The sequence below is a fragment of the Panicum virgatum genome, chromosome 6K (assembly GCF_016808335.1).
Source record: "Panicum virgatum strain AP13 chromosome 6K, P.virgatum_v5, whole genome shotgun sequence".
Taxonomy (NCBI): Eukaryota; Viridiplantae; Streptophyta; class Magnoliopsida; order Poales; family Poaceae; genus Panicum; species Panicum virgatum.
The window spans coordinates 16,734,769-16,752,619 of record NC_053141.1 but is presented as its reverse complement, the minus strand read 5'-3'; positions in this window follow the sequence as shown (position 1 = coordinate 16,752,619).

Sequence of the window (17,851 nt, the reverse complement as noted above, 5' to 3'; positions counted from 1 at the left end):
CCCCTGACCTTTCTAGATTTAGTACCCGCAGTCCACGCTTGACGTTTTTGCGAGTTAGACCCTAAAGCTTTAGTTTAAATACGTTTCAGTCCCTGGTTTTTGTAGAAAAAGCCCCTGGAACTTCAGTTTTCTTGCAAATAAGCCCCTGAACCTTGTTTTTGGCCTAGAATACGCGTTTTAGTTCCGTTTTTAGCGTTCTTTATATCCACGCTATCGTTGTAACGCGTAGAATAGTTTTAGCTTAGTTTTTCTTGCTGTTTTTATGTATTGTTGTACTGTTTCTTAGTTTTTGTTAGTGTTTGCTTGTATGCTTATTTATCATGCTTTGTTTTGGCCATGTGATCGTGAGTAGACGCTGAGCTACCTGAGGAGCCCCAGTACCAGTACCAGGAGCAGCCTTCTTCCGAGCAGTTTGAGCAGCAGCCAGAGCAGTACGAGGAAGGCAAGTATAACATGAACAACCCATCACTTTTAATTACATTTTCATACTGCATTTTAATACTGTATGCCTATAAGGACTTTCCTAGCCACTTTATATCCTTTATATATACCCTTGGGTTGCATTTTGGTTAGTTGTGCTAGGTTGCTGCGCTATAACACACTCTGGTCCTTTTTAATTAAATTGATTAATAGTTTACTTGAATTTAATTCTGAGAGTGGCACTCTGTGTGGCTTGAGTGGCTCACTTCTCGTTAAAAGATGTTTTTTTAGAAACATGGTTTAGGGGGCCAGCACGGTGCTTAGTGCTTGGTTGGCCACTCTCCATAAGGACCGGTTCATAGAGCGACAACCCGGGACAACAGCGCTACCACAAGGCTAGAATGGGATAGACTTGGCGTAATAATTAGATCTTTTTGGTTTGGAGTAACTTACCTGCGGGGCTAGAGTAGTAAGCTTCAATGGTCCCTGCTCCTCCGGCTTGGTCTGTGCTTGGATTGCGCTCCTGTGCTTGTACCCCCGGAGGTGGGCCCCATCGTCGCCGACCTATCTCTCGCGGTTACGCCTTACCAACGAGATTCTTTTTAAAGGCCTCGTAGTGAGTCGTTGGCCATCTCACCTAAGGAAGTGTGATGAACAACTGGCGTAGCTCACGACTTGTGGGTAAAGATGTGCAACCTCTGCAGAGTGTAAAACTGGTATACTAGCCGTGCTCACGGTTATGAGCGGCCCAGATCCTCCTTTTGATTAGTGAAGTTATCTCCTTCCGACGAGGGAGGTGCTTCTCGGGGTTACCTTGGTGGCTTGGTCTTGGTTTGGTTCTCAGTAGTATCATAATTAATTCTGATTAATTACTATGTAACCGGGTTAATGGTAATTCATCAACTCATAGTAAATAGCTTTAATAAAATTTTCCCAACACTTAAAAGCTAATGCAGTTGAGTCAGCCAGCCTAGAGCCTCATAGTTTGTGTTATACTTGTTGAGTACAAGTTGTGTACTCACTCTTGCCTCTTCTCTACTTTTTCCTCTTGGCTACGCTACTGCTGCTCAGTTCCTGCCGACACGAGGGAGTTCGTCCAGCGCTACCAGGACTACGAGGACTTCTAGGTGCTTCGTCTCCCAGTTGACGTCCCTGTGGCGCCCTGCTTCAGCTTCGGAGAGCTTTATTCGTATTTTGTACTTCGCTTCCGCTGTATCAGACATTTTGTCATTATTGTAATAAATAACATTCGTATTCGTTTTATTATATCTTTATACGTGATATGTGCTATGATATACTGTTCATTCTGTTGTATATACGTGTGACTTGATCCTGGCACGTATATGATTACTCGGTTTATGTTCTTTTATAAACCGGGTGTTACAACACAATAAATGACGATACCCTTACTCTCCGGGTGAAATGCTACAACGGTATATCCGTGCGCTTGCGGATCCATCTGTAATCGTATAGATTATACCACGAGAGTGGCACCCCTTGGGTGCAGTTGCTAGGATGGGTTCGGCGCCCTCATTTCTAGTGATTGCACTAAGGACCGCCAACAGGCATTTCTAGCGCTGTTGCTAAGGATTAACCATTCCTAGTGATTACGCTAAGAAATATCAACAATCAGCAGCTCTTGCATGTCAACTATCAAAAATATAACATACAAAGTCATCAGAAATGGGAGAGATATGTTTCGATTAACTAACTATCCATGAAGACCTCAGCCTCGAAAGGCAGAAGCACATGCCACAGTACTCCAGCAAGTGTACATGCCATATGCTTCATGCCTTTTGAGGTTGACCTGTTCATGGCAACAACTCAATCTCTCAATTTTGTTTGTCAGAGGTGGCAATGACTGATTCACTCTCCAGAATCCATGAAGAGCTCAGCCTCAAAGGGCAGAAACAGATGTCACACACCAGCGAGTGTTCATGCCATCTGCTTCATGCCTTTTGAGGCTGACCTGTTCATGGCAAGTACTCAATCTCTCAATATAATTTGGGAAAGGTGGCAATGAGTGATTCACTATAAAAAATCCATGAAGAGCTCAACCTCGAAGGGCAGAAACAGATGTCACACACCAGCGAGTGTTCATGGCATCTGCTTCATGCCCTTCGAGGCTGACTTGTTATGGCAAGTAACAATCTCTCAATCTCTCAATTTTGTATGTCAATAAGATATTCACTATTCCCATATCATCATTTGCCTTTAATTGCAAAAATAGACAGCAAATCCAAGCAATTCAGATTGATGTTTTGGACAGCAAAATAGACAGCAAATCCAAGCAATTCAGACTGATGTTTCGGACCGCAAAAATAAACAGCAAATCCAAGCAAATCCAAGCAAATATATGATAGCAAGAACAATTTTTCCTGAAGACGACGACGGGCGCGATGGCGTGACTGGCTCTGGATCTTGTCTGCGCGATGGCATGCCCAACTCTGGATCTTAACTACTAGCGGCGGCTGGCCTCTGGCTCTTGCCTAGGCGACGGCGTGCCCAGCTCTGGATCTTGACTGTTGGCGGCAGCTGGCCTCTGGCTCTTGCCTGGGCGAGGCCGAGGGCGGGCGTCAGGGGCCGCGACGAGGAGGTACGATGGCGAAGAGGGCGGCGCGACCGGGGGAGGCGAGGAGGTTGGCCTGCGCGACGGCGAAGAGGGCGGCGCTACCGGTGGAGGCGAGGAGGCGGGTGCGACCTAGGGTTTGAAATGGGAGCTGTAAAGATCTATAGCTAAGGGGGATGGCTTTAAGTACAGTTGGAACTTGACCCAGGTGACGGGCAAGGAATGTGGCCCGTCACCTTTCTATTAGCTTTACAATGCAGCGCCTGAAGATTGTTCCCAGTGTGCATAAACCAGTTCACAATCAGAGTATTTCCGCAATCGAGGCATGGACAATACATTGTTGTTTCAGACCTCGCTTCCATGTTGGCCCTCGCAATCTATATGAAAGACTTCAACCCCCTCAAGTACTGCAGACAACAATGGCTAGAAAGGCTCATCCAACTTCTATTCTCCATCTACTCGCAAAACACAAGATTTTTTAATAGTTAATTGAACATCGAGGACGAGGTGATCGAGGAGGATGGAATGGGCAGATCAAGAGGGATAATTTGGAGCACTAACCTTGCACGACCCCCAAATCGCCCAAATGCGTCACCGCCAAAAATCGCCGCCTCCCGCCGCCTCTGTGCCGCAACGAGCGGCGGCTGGCTGCCCGAGTGGCGGCTGTTCAAGGACAAATACTAGGTTAAGATCAACAAGTGATGGCCAATGTTTATAGGTGATGGACATCATTGTAGTTTGTCACTTATGATAAAGAGCTCATGTCACCTTGAAATGGTTACAGGTGACGGGCAACGTTTACAGGTGACGGACTACATTGAGGTCCGTGACTTATGATAAAGCGCTCACGTCACCTACAAATGTTTACAGGTGACGGGCTCCACATACCGACCGTCACCTATCTGTTTCTTTCGGGAATCACAACTGCCACCCTATGCCCTCTCCACAGCCGCACGCCCCGTTCGAATTCCGGCGAACCTTTCGCATTCCACCGGATCTATAAATACTGCCTCCCGGCCTCTTCTTCTTCTACACTCGCCACGGACGTTGCTCTCGCGCGCCTCAGATCACACAACTGCTTTCGTGTGCGCAGCCGCCACCGCACGCCAAGATCTGGGTTCAAGCGGCGGACTCATCGTCCTCGTCGTCCTCATCGATGTCTTCCTCCCCTCCTCCCCTCGTCGCCCTCGCCTTCGTCCTCCGTCACCTCCGGCGCCGGCCCCTGCCCCGGCACCTGCTCCGGCTCCGGCCCCTGCTCCGGCTCCGGCTCCGACTCCGGCCACTGTGCCGGTGGAGGACGTCTTCAACAGCATCCCCTTTGGCCCAGGCGACAACTAGGCAATCGGCGTCCTGAGGGACTCGTTCAACTAGTTGAACAAGACCCTCCACCGCCTTGGGAGACCTCCGGTGAACGCGCCAATCATGTCGAGCATCGCCGGATACGTCTACACCATCTTCATGGTGGCGGAAGCTATGATGGGGCTTCCATAAACTATGTATATCGTAGTTTCTATGTAGCTCCCTTTATATATATATGTTATCTCGCAACAATCTTGCAATTTCCAAGATTTTCTTAAAAGTGTTACTTTACTGGGCAATCGTTTATAGAGTAAAAAATAAACATAAAAGATTTTGAAAAATATCATGGAAAAAGGAATTTTTATTTCAATAAAACAAACAATCAAAACTAGCCATGATAAGTATTCATTTCTATAACTCATTAATTATAACTTCATGAAATAACGAGACTAGATGGGTGAGGTTCAAAATTAAACATAAAATTCAAAAGGAAAGAACATGTATATGAATCAAGCCCAAACATGGAGTTTATTTTGACAAGAACAACACTAGCATGTATGAATTAATTCTAGAACTCGGGAATAAATAAAAAACTCAAGCTAGATAGTGAAAAAATTCTTCCACAAATTATCATAAGCTACTTGTAATTAGTAGAGCACATGGCAAAAAGATGATCCTAAGAAATTAAAAAACATGCTTTAATAAAATAAACAATGCATATGCTAGAAATAAACAAAGCACATGAAATAATAAGCAAAAATCAAGAAATTGGACCACAAATTTCACACAAGCCTATACATGGCAAAAGGATGCTAGATTTCAAAAATTAGGCATAACAAAGCTATGGTTAAAAAGATATAAACAAATTACTCATTTGCAAACAATTAAACTAGAGCACATAATATAAAGTTTCATACAAACTTTAGTAGTTAAAGTTATAGATCTAGTTAAGAGGAACACAACAAAATTAATTTGGCATTTTTCTGACTTTTCTACCATTTTCTAGGATTTTTCAAAGTTCACAAGATTTAAAAGAAAAGAGGACTACCTATTTGCAGAAAGGACCTTAAGAAGTTTTGATTCCTTGCAATCGGGTCCCTGAAGCCTAGGCCGGCGTGGGGAGCTTTTGGCCGGCCAAGTTCCGGTGAGGGGAGGTCACAGCGGTGAGGGGAAAGTGGGGGAAGAGCAAGAGGGGGTCGAGGGCAGCTTGTAGGTGGTGGTTTGGGGGCTCGGGATGGCCGGTGGCGGGCTCGCCGTGGAAGCTGGCTGTTTGCGGCGGCCCTTCGCCGTGGCGGCGGTGCACCGGCGAGGCGGGGAGGGGATGGCCAGGATTGGAAGGTTCAGTGAGGCAAAGGATAAACTTGTGGGCTACTTGATTTGGGCAATGGAGGCTTGGGGGTGGTGGCTCCACGGCGGCCGGCGAGCGGCGGCGCGAATGGAGGATGGCGGCGGAAACAAAACAGGGAGGGTGCTTTATAGGCCCAAAAGAGAGCATGGATAAGCCTACGAGGGAGTGGATGAGCTTCTCTGGGCTGGCGGGAAGTTCCTATCGGTGGGGTTGGCCGTCCAGTGGCGGACCGGCGGCGTGGCACGACGCGGGCGGCGTGGCTTGCGCGCAGAGTGCCAGCGGGTAGAAAAAGTAGCGGCGGCAGGGGTCGTGCTTGACGCATGGAGTCGGCGCAGGACAGCAGGCGGGCAGGGAAATCGGCAGCGAGGCCAAAACGGCGGCGAGAACCGGCGGCGGGGCGGTGCCCCTATTTCGGGCAGACAGAGGAAGAAGAAGGGCAGGTGGTTTTGTGATTTTCCAGAAACTCAGGGGTCTAACTGTAAAAAAAATTTCCCGTTGATCTAGGGCTCAAATGAAAAAGTGTTCAACATGAAAGTTGTGTAACTTTTTAAGATCAACAACTTTACTGTTGTGCAAATTTTCACTAGATCTAAGGTTTTTGAAATATTTTGAAATCCGCCAAATCTTTTAAAATGTAAAAGAACACACTTAAGTTTTGAAATTGCAAGGGTATCCTTAAGCATAAAAACATGTTTTTATGAGGGTAAAAGTGGAAAACAAAATATACATTTTAACCCCTCATAAATTTTGAAAATTTTCCTTTGCCAAACTATTTTTGTAAAAGGACTTTGCATTTTTCCGAAATAACAAAAATACCCTTGCTATAGAAATCATGGTTTACATTTTTAAAATCAACTCAAAAATTATATTTTTAACCCCTAATATCTGGATTGTTACAGCCTTCCCCCCCTAAAAAGAATCTCCTCCTGAATTTCGAGAGTAGAAAAGGGCTAGAGGATCGAGTAGAAAAGGGCTAGAGGATCGGATAGGTGAATTTTGACACCTTTGATCTTACCAAAAGGTTTTACCTTTACTTGGTAGCTAGGGTGCCAATATCAGACTTGCTTGATGCTTGTGATCTATCAAGGGTAATGCATCAGGCAGTAAGATAGATATGTGGATGGCATGAATGTTATAACAAGGATCATCTTGAAGGAGTAGAAATTTTGACAAAGTTTTGCCATCTACATCAAAGGATCAAACGACGAGATGATGATAACAGACTGTTGAAAAGGCTTTAAGAATACTACGGAAAGATGTGATTCCGACTCATTGAAACGTAGGGTTTCATAAGAATCCAGGAATGATCAAACTATAAACAAAGATAGTTGATCATTTGAAACTCCTTGAACAAAAGATCAAGGATACAAAGGCTCTACCTAAAGTAGCTAAACACAACTAGTTTCCTTTCCTAAGGTCAACAAACTCAAGGTTTTTAAAACAAGGCACTCACCAAATTATCACTAAGCACTCTAAAGATCCTTAGAAAGATGCTTGAAACATTTACTCACTTAAACAAGAATTAAAGCATTCAAGTTTTAACAATGCATGCACGTTCTATAATCCTCACAACCAAAAGTAACTGCCAAATATCTTTGGCCTTACGTGGTTAGTTTCGGTGGCAATATAGATATGTCTCTCCCTATAACATCTAGTCAATGAAATCCTAACCGTTCTTAACCTATCGAACTGTGGTTAGTGTACCTACAGAAAACATATAGTATATATATATATATATATATATTAATAGCCACCTAATAATACCCATAAGATCACTCTAGGACTTTACGATCTAGGCACAGTCCTTAACGAGTCTAACGTAGTTTATAAACACTTTGTTGAGCACATCTTTTATTTCAAAAGGAGTTTTAAGGTTCATCGTACCTCTGGTGTGTATGTTTCGGCTCTGATACCAGTTGTGGCAGAACCGCCTAAATTAATCCGGTTAAAGTGCCTAATCATCACCTTTACAGATGAAATAGCTAACACGCACTTCAAACGGAATAATTTGATAGTCTGTCGGGTAAAATCTCAATAAAACAACTGTATTTTGGATCGAAACAACATACCTCACTCGAAGGTGAGCCCAAAGATTACAATAAACATAAATTTTATACCAACTTCAATAGTAAATGTTATTATAAATTGAGTTTGAGAATTCAAATAGGGTACCCGAGAAATTTGAAAGTAGATAAGTTCTTCAGAGTTTATAAACAGCGAAGAAGAAAACAATACTAGCGTCGATATATGACATCATGATGGAGACCGTACATGACATCAATCTCACCAAGCATTTCAGAAATTGCCTGAAGACAAGGTCACAAGCAAGACTGAGTATACTAATATTCAGCAAGGCTTACCCGACTGAGGGTATATAACATCCCTTTAACTAGACATGCAAGGCTTGTGAAGGCTCTGGGGTTTTCTTTTGCTGAAAAGCAACAAAGAGTAGGTCCTTACTTTCAAATTTTAGCTTTCAAATTCTAGTTGGATTAACCAGTCTAGGTAAGCACCTATCTATACAAGCATGGTAAAGAAATTATTTGCATCCAATAAGATTAAGTATCATCTTTGTTCCACTTCTTACTCTATGTGGCAAAGAGATTAAGTAGTCTCAATATCCGTGAGAGGCGGAACAGTTCGAACTGAATTTCAATCCTTGCAAGGTAAACCTAACACACACGCTTGGAGCACTGTTGAGTCACTCTCAAGCAACCATTTGCTTCTCATTCCGGTTCATGGATCAGTGCCACTCTCCCCGACTACAGAGAACCGCTCTTCTCTGCACCCGTGGTTGTTGTGCAACATAAAATAAACTTTCATTATAATTTAACTTCCTATCTCTACGAGAGAGTGGGGGATATGTCCATTTGCCGGGCCGAGGAGTTACTAGGCTTGCCGCTTACCCATAATTCATGGCATGTGGCTAGTACTTTCAAACGCTTAACCAACACTATGACACACTGCGACCTTAACAAAATTTTATCAACACATACAGATTTCCACCATGAAACTTGTATCCCAATCCGTCCATGGTCCTTATAGTGATTGCAGAAAGTAAACAATCAACTCCTATAAAGCTCGCGAGTGACAAGAAATTACCCGACTTTTACCGGTCCTATTAGCATAGCAGCGATTCCGGACTCAAATTCTAGCGTTCAATCAATAGGAACCTAGAATTATGCATCTAAGGTTTTCATTCAACTCTAATAACTTAAATGCACAAGTAAAATATTGCATAATTTAAAATAATAGGATTATGCACCAGGGCTTGCCTTTAGTAGTGTCTATAGAGTTAGTATGCTTTGACTCTTCCGAATCGGAGTTCGGGACTTCAATTAATTCCGCGACGTTGATTGGACTTCATGTAGTTCACTCTCAGACTTCGGGTTCATGTTCAGGTCTTCTTTATCTTCCATCAAGTTTATTTGCGCTTCGGGTTGCTCATTCACCAGCTTGGGCAGCAATTCGTGCGTACCACCAGCTAGCAACGTTGCTTCTATATGCAATGCAATAAATGGATTTAGTGAAGTGCTTAAGTATAGCTTTCCTTCACTAAAAAGTTGAAAACCAATAAAGTAAACATTTAAAACCAAGCTTAAAAGTGTTACTTTACTGGGTAATCGTTTATAGAGTAAAAAGTAAACATAAAAGATTTTGTAAAATATCATGGAAAAAGGAGTTTTTATTTCAATGAAACAAACAATCAAAACTAGCCATGATAAGTATTCATTTCTATAACTCATTAATTCTAATTTCATGAAATAACGAGACTAGATGGGTGAGGTTCAAAATTAAACATAAAATTCAAAAGGAAAGAACATGTATATGAATCAAGCCCAAACATGGAGTTTATTTTGACAAGAACAACACTAGCATGTATGAATTAATTCTAGAACTCGAGAATAAATAAAAAACTCAAGCTAGATAGTGCAAAAATTCTTCCACAAATTATCATAAGCTACTTGTAATTAGTAGAGCACATGGCAAAATGATGATCCTAAGAAATTAAAAAAACATGCTTTAATAAAATAAACAATGCATATGCTAGAAATAAACAAAGCACATGAAATAATAAGTAAAAGTCAAGAATTTGGACTACAAATTGCACACAAGGCTATACATGGCAAAAGGATGCTAGGTTTAAAAAATTAGGCATAAAAAAGCTATGGTTAAAAAGATATAAATAAATTACTCATTTGCAAACAATTAAACTAGAGCACACAATATAAAGTTTCATACAAACTTTAGTAGTTAAAGTTATAGAGCTAGTTAAGAGGAACACAACAAAATTAATTTGGCATTTTTCTGACTTTTCTACCATTTTCTAGGATTTTTCAAAGTTCACAAGATTTAAAAGAAAAGAGGAATGACTATTTGCAGAAAGGACCTTAAGAAGCTTTGATTCCTTGTAATCAGGTCCCTGAAGCCATGGCCGGCGTGGGGAGCTTTTGGCTGGCCAAATTCCGGCGAGGGGAGGCCACGACAGCGAGGGGAAAATGGGGGAAGAGCAAGAGGGGTTCGAAGGCAGCCTGTAGGTGGTGGTTTGGTGGCTCGGGATGGCCGATGGCGGGCTCGCCGCGGAAGCAGGCGGTCTGCAGCGGTGCTTCGCTGTGGTGGCGGTGCACCGGCGAGGCGGGGAGGTGATGGCCAGGCTTGGAAAGTTCAGTGAGGCAAGGATAAACTTGTGGGCTACTTGATTTGGGCAATGGAGGCTTGGGGGTGGTGGCTCCACGGCGGCCGGCGAGCGACGGCGTGAATGGAGGATGGTGGCGAAAACAGAACAGGGAGGGGTGCTTTATAGGCCCAAAAGAGAGCGAGGATAAGCCTACGAGGGAGTGGATGAGCTTCTCTGGGCTGGGGGCAAATTCCTATCGGCAGGGTTGGCTGTCCAGCGGCGGACCGGCGGCGTGGCACGACGCGGCCGGCATGGCTTGCGCGCGGGGTGCCAGCGGGGAGAAAAAGAGGTGGCGGCAGGGGTCATGCTTGACGCGTGGAGTAGGCGCGGGATAGCAGGCGGGCGGGGAAACCGGCGGCGAGACCAAAACGGCGGCGACGGCGGCGAGAACCGGCGGCGGGGCGGTGCCCCTGTTTCGGGCAGACAGAGGAAGAAGAAGGGCAGGTGGTTTTGTGATTTTCCAGAAACTCAGGGGTCTAACTGTAAAACAAAATTTCCCGTTGATCTAGGGCTCAAATGAAAAAGTGTTCAACATAAAATTTGTGTAACTTTTTAAGATCTACAACTTTCCTGTTGTGCAAATTTTAACTAGATCAAAGGTTTTTGAAATATTTTGAAATCCACCAAATCTTTTAAAATGTAAAAGAACACACTTAAGTTTTGAAATTGAAGGGTATTCTTAAGCATAAAAACATCTTTTTATGAGGGTAAAAGTGGAAAACAAATATGCATTTTAACCCCTCATAAATTTTGAAATTTTGTCTTCGCAAAACTATTTTTGTAAAAGGATTTTGAATTTTCCCGAAATAACAAAAATACCCTTGCTATAGAAATCATGGTTTAAAATTTTAAAATCAACACAAAAATTATATTTTTAACCCCTAAAACCTAGATTGTCACAGGAGAGGGAAGAGAGAGGAAAAGGAGAAGAGGAAGGAAGAATGGAACCGGAAAGGGAGAGGAGAGAGGGTGAGTGGAATCGACTGTGAGTTTTACAAGTTACGTCAACCGCAAATTCAACATTGGGGCCAGTTGAGCCTACATAGACCATGCAGCCGTGGCGTGGCACCTGCACCGCCGCACCACTCTAGTTTTCCCACTCTTTTTTGGCCTCCCTACCCGCCCGGACCGTGCGATGCGGCATGGGGCACCGCACCATGGGGTCGGTGTCGCTGAACGTGGCATCCTCTCGAGGCAAGTAGTGTGGCCTGGCGTGCATGTGCTCTCCCGCGCTGCTCAACCTCCTCGTGCTCCTCTCTCTCTCTCTCCTCTCCACCGACCTCCTCATGCTCCTCACCTTCCTCTCTCCCCCACGCCCGCGACCCCGTTGCCCCGTAGCCGACCGCTCCACCTCCTCTTCTGCCATCTCCGTGGCTGCCAGCGCGCAGGAGATTGTCGACGCCACCCGCTTCGTCCCACACACTACTACAAAAAAGGATTAACCGAGGCGCTTGGAAAATTCCTCGGAGGTGGGCAGGCTGGCAGCCCGCCTCGTTAATGGTGGCCGGGCTGCCGGCCTTGCAACCGCCTCGGTTAACACATTAACCGAGGTGGGCAACCTAAGGCAACCGCCTCCGTTAATAGGGCATTAACTAAGGCGATTGGTTAAAACAAACCATCTCGGTTAAGTTTTAACCGAGGCAGTACGCCTTAACGCAACTGCCTTGGTTAATGTGTCCTTAACCGAGGCAGTTTCGTTAATAAGTTGACCGCCTCGCTTAATTTTCCTATATAATAGTACAACACACTCCCTTCTTCCCCGTGGCTCCCACTCCATTTTTGTGTGTTTTGAGCTCAAGACACCAAAATTGGCCATTTTAGAGGGGGAAGGTTTTGCCTTTGGATTTGGTAGAGGTGGCACTGCAAGAGGTTGATTTCTTACTCTCCTCTCTTTTTGGTTGATTTTGGTGCTTTTGGTCCAGATCTAGATCTAGAACTAAATGGAAGAGAGAGAAAACTGGATCTAGTTCTAGATCTGCTTATCTGACTCTAGTTTCTCACTGTGTGCAAGGTTTTGTCCATGGACAGGGCAGAATGGATGTACAAGATACCGAGGGCTGGCAATGATCTAACTTTTCTGCAATATGTCCATGCAATAGGTGCCATAACAAACTGGTCCATGAAGATAGCATGGTGCAATCTCACTTAATCCGATATGGTTTTGTAAGGGATTACACCATCTGAAAGTTTCATGGCAAAGGAGATACGAGTGTCACAGGTGCATCTGAACGAAACTCGTCGATGACGACCTCGTCAGTTAATGAAATAGGAAAACAGCCCTCATCATCGTCGGCAGCAACAGCGGGCGGTGATAGTGCGAATCGCAATTATGTCAACATTGACGAACTTCTCTAAGACATGGCAGGCAATGCGGGTGATGGGGATTGTGTTGAGCAGGGTGATTTGTTGGGTCCAAAAGATGCAGAAATTTTCGAGAACCTTGCTAACCGTATGGACCAAGACGATATTCTATTTGGGAATCCGAAGTGGCTCGAGAATTTTAAGGAGATGAAGTAGGCGGCAATTGATCTGCTCTATAAGCACTGTCCGAAGCAATGGATGGCATTGTATTTTAACCTCCAATTGCTATAGTTAAAGTCGCACCATGGGTGGTCCGACACTAGCTTCAATGACCTGTTATGTATGCTTGCTGACACATACCCAGAGGGTAACAAGTTGCCCGCCAATACCTATTGAGCGAAGAAGATGATCCGGCCAGTGTCGATGAAGCTTAAAAAGTTCCATGCGTGTAGTAACCCCTGTATCCTATATCGGGGCAAGTAAGAGAACTTGTAGAGTTGTCCGCACTGCGGTGCGAGTCGGTACAAGAGAAATGCCGATTGTCGCGCCGACGTGGATGACGAGGGACCCAAGAGTAGGGAGAAGAAGAAGACGGCCAAGCAGACCCCGGTTCCTGAGGATGAGGAAGAAGAGGGATATGTGCAGAGAAAAAGTCCTGCCCTATCAGTGTGGTACCTCCTTGTGATTGATCGTCTATGTGCGCTATTCGGGAACCCAAAGGATGCCAAGCTGATGTCATGGCATGCATCAGCAGAACGCATTAAGGGCGACGGAAAGCTACGACACCCCTCCGATGGCATGCAGTGGAAAAGTTTTGATGCCAAGTTCGCAAAGGAGTTTGGTGACGAGGTGAGATTGTCAGGTTTGCACAAAGTACCAATGGGATGAATCCGTTCGGTGACCTCAAAAGCTCCCTGTTATCGCCATAAATTAACAGGGTTAATTTATGGGCCGAAAGCAAGATAGGCTTAAAGCAGAAGATCAAGAAGACTTGTAAATCGGCTCCTGCGTGAGCATCTGGGCCACATGGGCCATGTACCTTTAGATTTAGTTTAAGATTAGAGATAGAGTCCGATTGGGACAAGATTAGTTTAGATTGTTTCCCAAGTCTCCGGACTATAAATATGTATCCTTTGTTATTCGTAAAGAGAGCATCATCACGACTCGCAAACAACAACTCTCGGCACATCGCCACCCCTAATCCTAGGGTTTCATCCAAGTAAGCGCCATGCTGCCCTGATCGCTTCTCGCGATCAGGGCAGCGTTGTTCTTGCCTTTACCTTGGTATTACTCGTACTGAAGCGTTTTTTATGGCGAGTAATGCTAGTTATCTTGATGTTCGTAGCATGGCTTTTAGTAGATCTATCATGCTTTGTTGCTTATCATCTACGAATATCACGTTGTCTCTGTGCAGTCACGTTTCAATCTCATGCTAGTTCTTGTTGCATAGAATTAGTCGCACAGAGGCAACACCCTGCTTCTTTTATATCTAGTAGATCTGATCTGTTCTGGTTTGCTCTTATCTTAAGAGTTTGCGTAATATCTGCTAGGTTAGGCCTTGCAAACGGATTGGAAGATCCGGTGGCGTAGTAGATGCTTTATCTTAGCCTTGATAGGGATTGTTCCGGGAATCGGCTTTTGCTAGTTCTTAGGCCTCTGTTTTAGGTTATGGTTTAGTTATTTGTTATGTTCATTAGGCCTAGTCACGTGTAGGATGTCCCGATCTAGCAGTGAAGCTTTTACCATCGTGGATTAGATTAGTTAGATTTAATTGAAGCAGCTTTACAGTTATTCGCTTATTTCATCGAAATCTGGATGGTTACAGATCCGATCTGACACCGGGACTCGATCGGCTCTTTAAAGCCGATGCAAGAGTCGTCCCGGGGAGCTGACCACGGCTCGGACTTACGATTACACGTGTCTTTGTATGCAGGAAACTGTTCGGAGCACGTCTGCACCCTCCTGATCGGGTATAGGTCAGGTGGCACGCCCGGTTTTCCACAAAACCTCCGGGCGCGTGACGGAATTGCGGGCCATCGACGAGGGAGCAGTGCCTGCCAGCGCCCCAACAACCTCCCGGCTCTTCGTGTTGCCCGTCGCTGCTCGCCGGTGGGTTTCGACCGACAACACATTCTGGCACGCTCGGTGGGACTCTTCTTGGCAACAACATCTACTGCAACAATGACTGGAGCTCAAGATCAAGAACCCACTCTCAAGCCCGTCACGTATGAAGAGCTTCCTCCTGAACATAAGAAGAAGTATGATGAGGTCAAAGCTCTGCTGGAAGCCGATCTCATCGGCTCTTTTGAGAGGACCCGCAACCATGGCATCAGGTGGAAGGGGTTCTCGCCTGAAGGCGCTCTCGACAATGTGGACCTGTCTGTACCATCAGAGGAGCGCACCAGGGCCCTGCGTCAGGAGATGAACTACATGGTGGCCCATTCGCTTCATCAGCATTCTCAGAGCCTGATGAACGAGCTTGAGCGCATGGCGCATCGCGTCATCCAGGAGATAATCAAGAACCAGTACTCTCCATCGGGGCCAATCCTGGGTAGTCACACAGAGAAAGCTGCACTGCATTCTAGGCCGCAATTGCCATTCTCGTTTGCAGCTCCCAGACCACAGAGCTCGCCGATTTACGTCGTCCACAAGATCGGCGGTGATCCTGGAGAAGGCCAGTTCCTCACTGAGCCACCTAAGGAGATTCTGCACGGCTACACGTGCGCCTACATCCCTGACAGCGTCAGTCCAGCACGCTCGGTGCAAATGGTGAACCCAGGAGCTTCTGGAGTAGACGCAGAAAAACAAGCGTGGCTGACAAAGTACGCTACCGGGCCGAGTGCTGAGCCATCGGCCCCAGGAGTTCTTAGTGTGGAGCAGGTCAGTGCAATACTCAGAGACTAGTTCGGCATCCTGCCCAAGAGGAAAGCGATCGGCTATTCCAAGCCATATCCAAGCGACTATGACTTGATCCCACTGCCACCCAAGTATCGGCTTCCTGAGTTCACCAAGTTCAACGGGTCAGAAGGAGCCAGCTCTATCGAGCATGTGAGCCAATACTTAACGCAGCTTGGGATGATCTCAGTGTCGGATCCATTGAGAGTCCGGTTCTTCGGCCAATCCCTTACAGGCCTAGCTTTTGGATGGTATGCGTCACTAGCTTCGGATTGAATTCGGACTTGGAGGCAGCTTGAAGATCAATTCCATACCCAGTACCACTCGGAAGCTGCAGAAGCTGGAATTGCCGACCTCGCCCAAGTCAGGCAGAAGCGGGGAGAGACTGTGTCAGAGTACATACAGTGCTTCAAGGAGGTCAAGAACCGATGCTACTCGTCGCGCATCATAGAGAAGGAGGTAGTCGATCTGGCTGTCCTGGGACTCGCTAAGCCGATCAAGGATGCGGCTTTTCAGTTGGAGTTCACATCTCTGGCGCACCTGGTGCAGAAGCTTACAGCATACGAGCATTACCATCCTGAGCTGTACCAGGACAAGTTCAAGCGCCATGTAAACATGGCACAAGCTGAAGAAGTAGCCGTGGCAGAGTGGACCCAGGGGGCAAACCCTGTCCCGTGTAAATGGGTCAAACAGCAGGGACTTGTGAAGGGCTTCGACTTCGACGTGACCAAGGCAGAGCAGATATTTGATCTGCTCCTCAAAGAAAAACAGCTGAAGCTTCAAGAGAATCACAAGTCGCCAACGGCCCAAGAGCTGCAGGGAAGACTGTACTGCAAATGGCACCACTCGTTCACTCATTCCACGGGTGAGTGCAAGGAGCTACGTCGTCAGATACAATCGGCTATCGAGCAAGGCCGATTAATCCTGGCTCAACACACGATGAAGGTTGACACCAAGCCCTTCCCACAAGCTAACGTGGTGGAGCTGTCAGCTTTCGGATCTGAGGGCCAGGATTTGGCATTCTAGATCAACATGGTGAGACCCATGCGCCGCCATGACAAGCAGAGGAGAGAGGCCGTTTCTGGCAAACGGCCGCAAGATGAATGTGAGCCGGAACAGCGGCATGTGACTGAAGAGCAGGTGCGCCACATCCGCAATCAGCTTCCAGCTTCTAATCGGCTTCTGGAAAAATACCAGTACCAGTACCAGCTACGCCGCCGATATGAATCGGAAGAAGACGAGTACGAGCACCGCTCAGGAAGGACATTGGGGAGGCGCCAGGCTATTCGCGATCACTGGCATTGCCCGTTCTTCAGGTACTGTTGGAATTCCGGCATGAGCCGATTACCTACTATAGATGATTGCTTGGAGTGCAGGCCTCGAGGACACCAGCAGGAAAAGACATCAGTGTTCCGGTGCTTGGGGCCCGGGATGCGTCAGGATGACCACGTGAGGCACCCATCCGGGGGTAATTCCGAGCCAGAGGAAGAAGACAGGTACCATCGCCCATGGTGGTGTCCTGACGGGCTCAATCGGTCGAAGAAGCGCAGAGTTCAACGCTTGCGCAATCTGGAAGAGGCAGAAGCAAAGTATCTTGACGTGCTGAGGAAATCGCGTCCGGATCTCGCAGAGCAAGTCAGGCGACCGCAGAGGGAAGAGAGGCGCCCCCCAAGGAAGGAGTGGCGCCCCAAGCAGACAAAAGCCGATGAGAAGCCATCGGCTAATGTGAACATGGTGTTCGTGCTCCCGTCGGAGTTTCGAGCACCCCAGCCGGAGGAATTGGCCATCGCGCAGCTGGATCTCGGCCCACGGCCAATTATTTTCGAGAAGCCCAAGGAGAAGAGCTACAAACACTTGAAGGGGTTATATCTCAAGGGCTTCATCGACGGCAAGCCTGTGAACAGGATGTTGGTCGACACTGGTGCCGCGGTCAACCTGATGCCATACTCTGTGCTGCGCCGATTGGGTCGTTCTTCTGCTGATCTGATCAAGACCAATGTGATGCTTAATGACTTCAATGGACAACCATCGGAGGTGATGGGGGTTCTTAATGTGGAACTAATAGTGGGCCGCAAGACTGTACCAACATCATTCTTCATCGTTAACAGCAAGGGTACATACACAGTGCTGCTTGGAAGGGACTGGATTCATGCCAACTGTTGTATCCCCTCCACAATGCATCAGTACCTCGTCCAGTGGGACGGAGATGAAGTAGAAGTGGTCCCTGCAGACGATTCCAGCGAGGTCTCCGTCGCGGATATGCACGCTTGGGATGCAGAAGGACAAGAGCCGATCTCAGGGATTGCCCTTGAAGACTGTGATCGGATCGAGGCGACAAAAA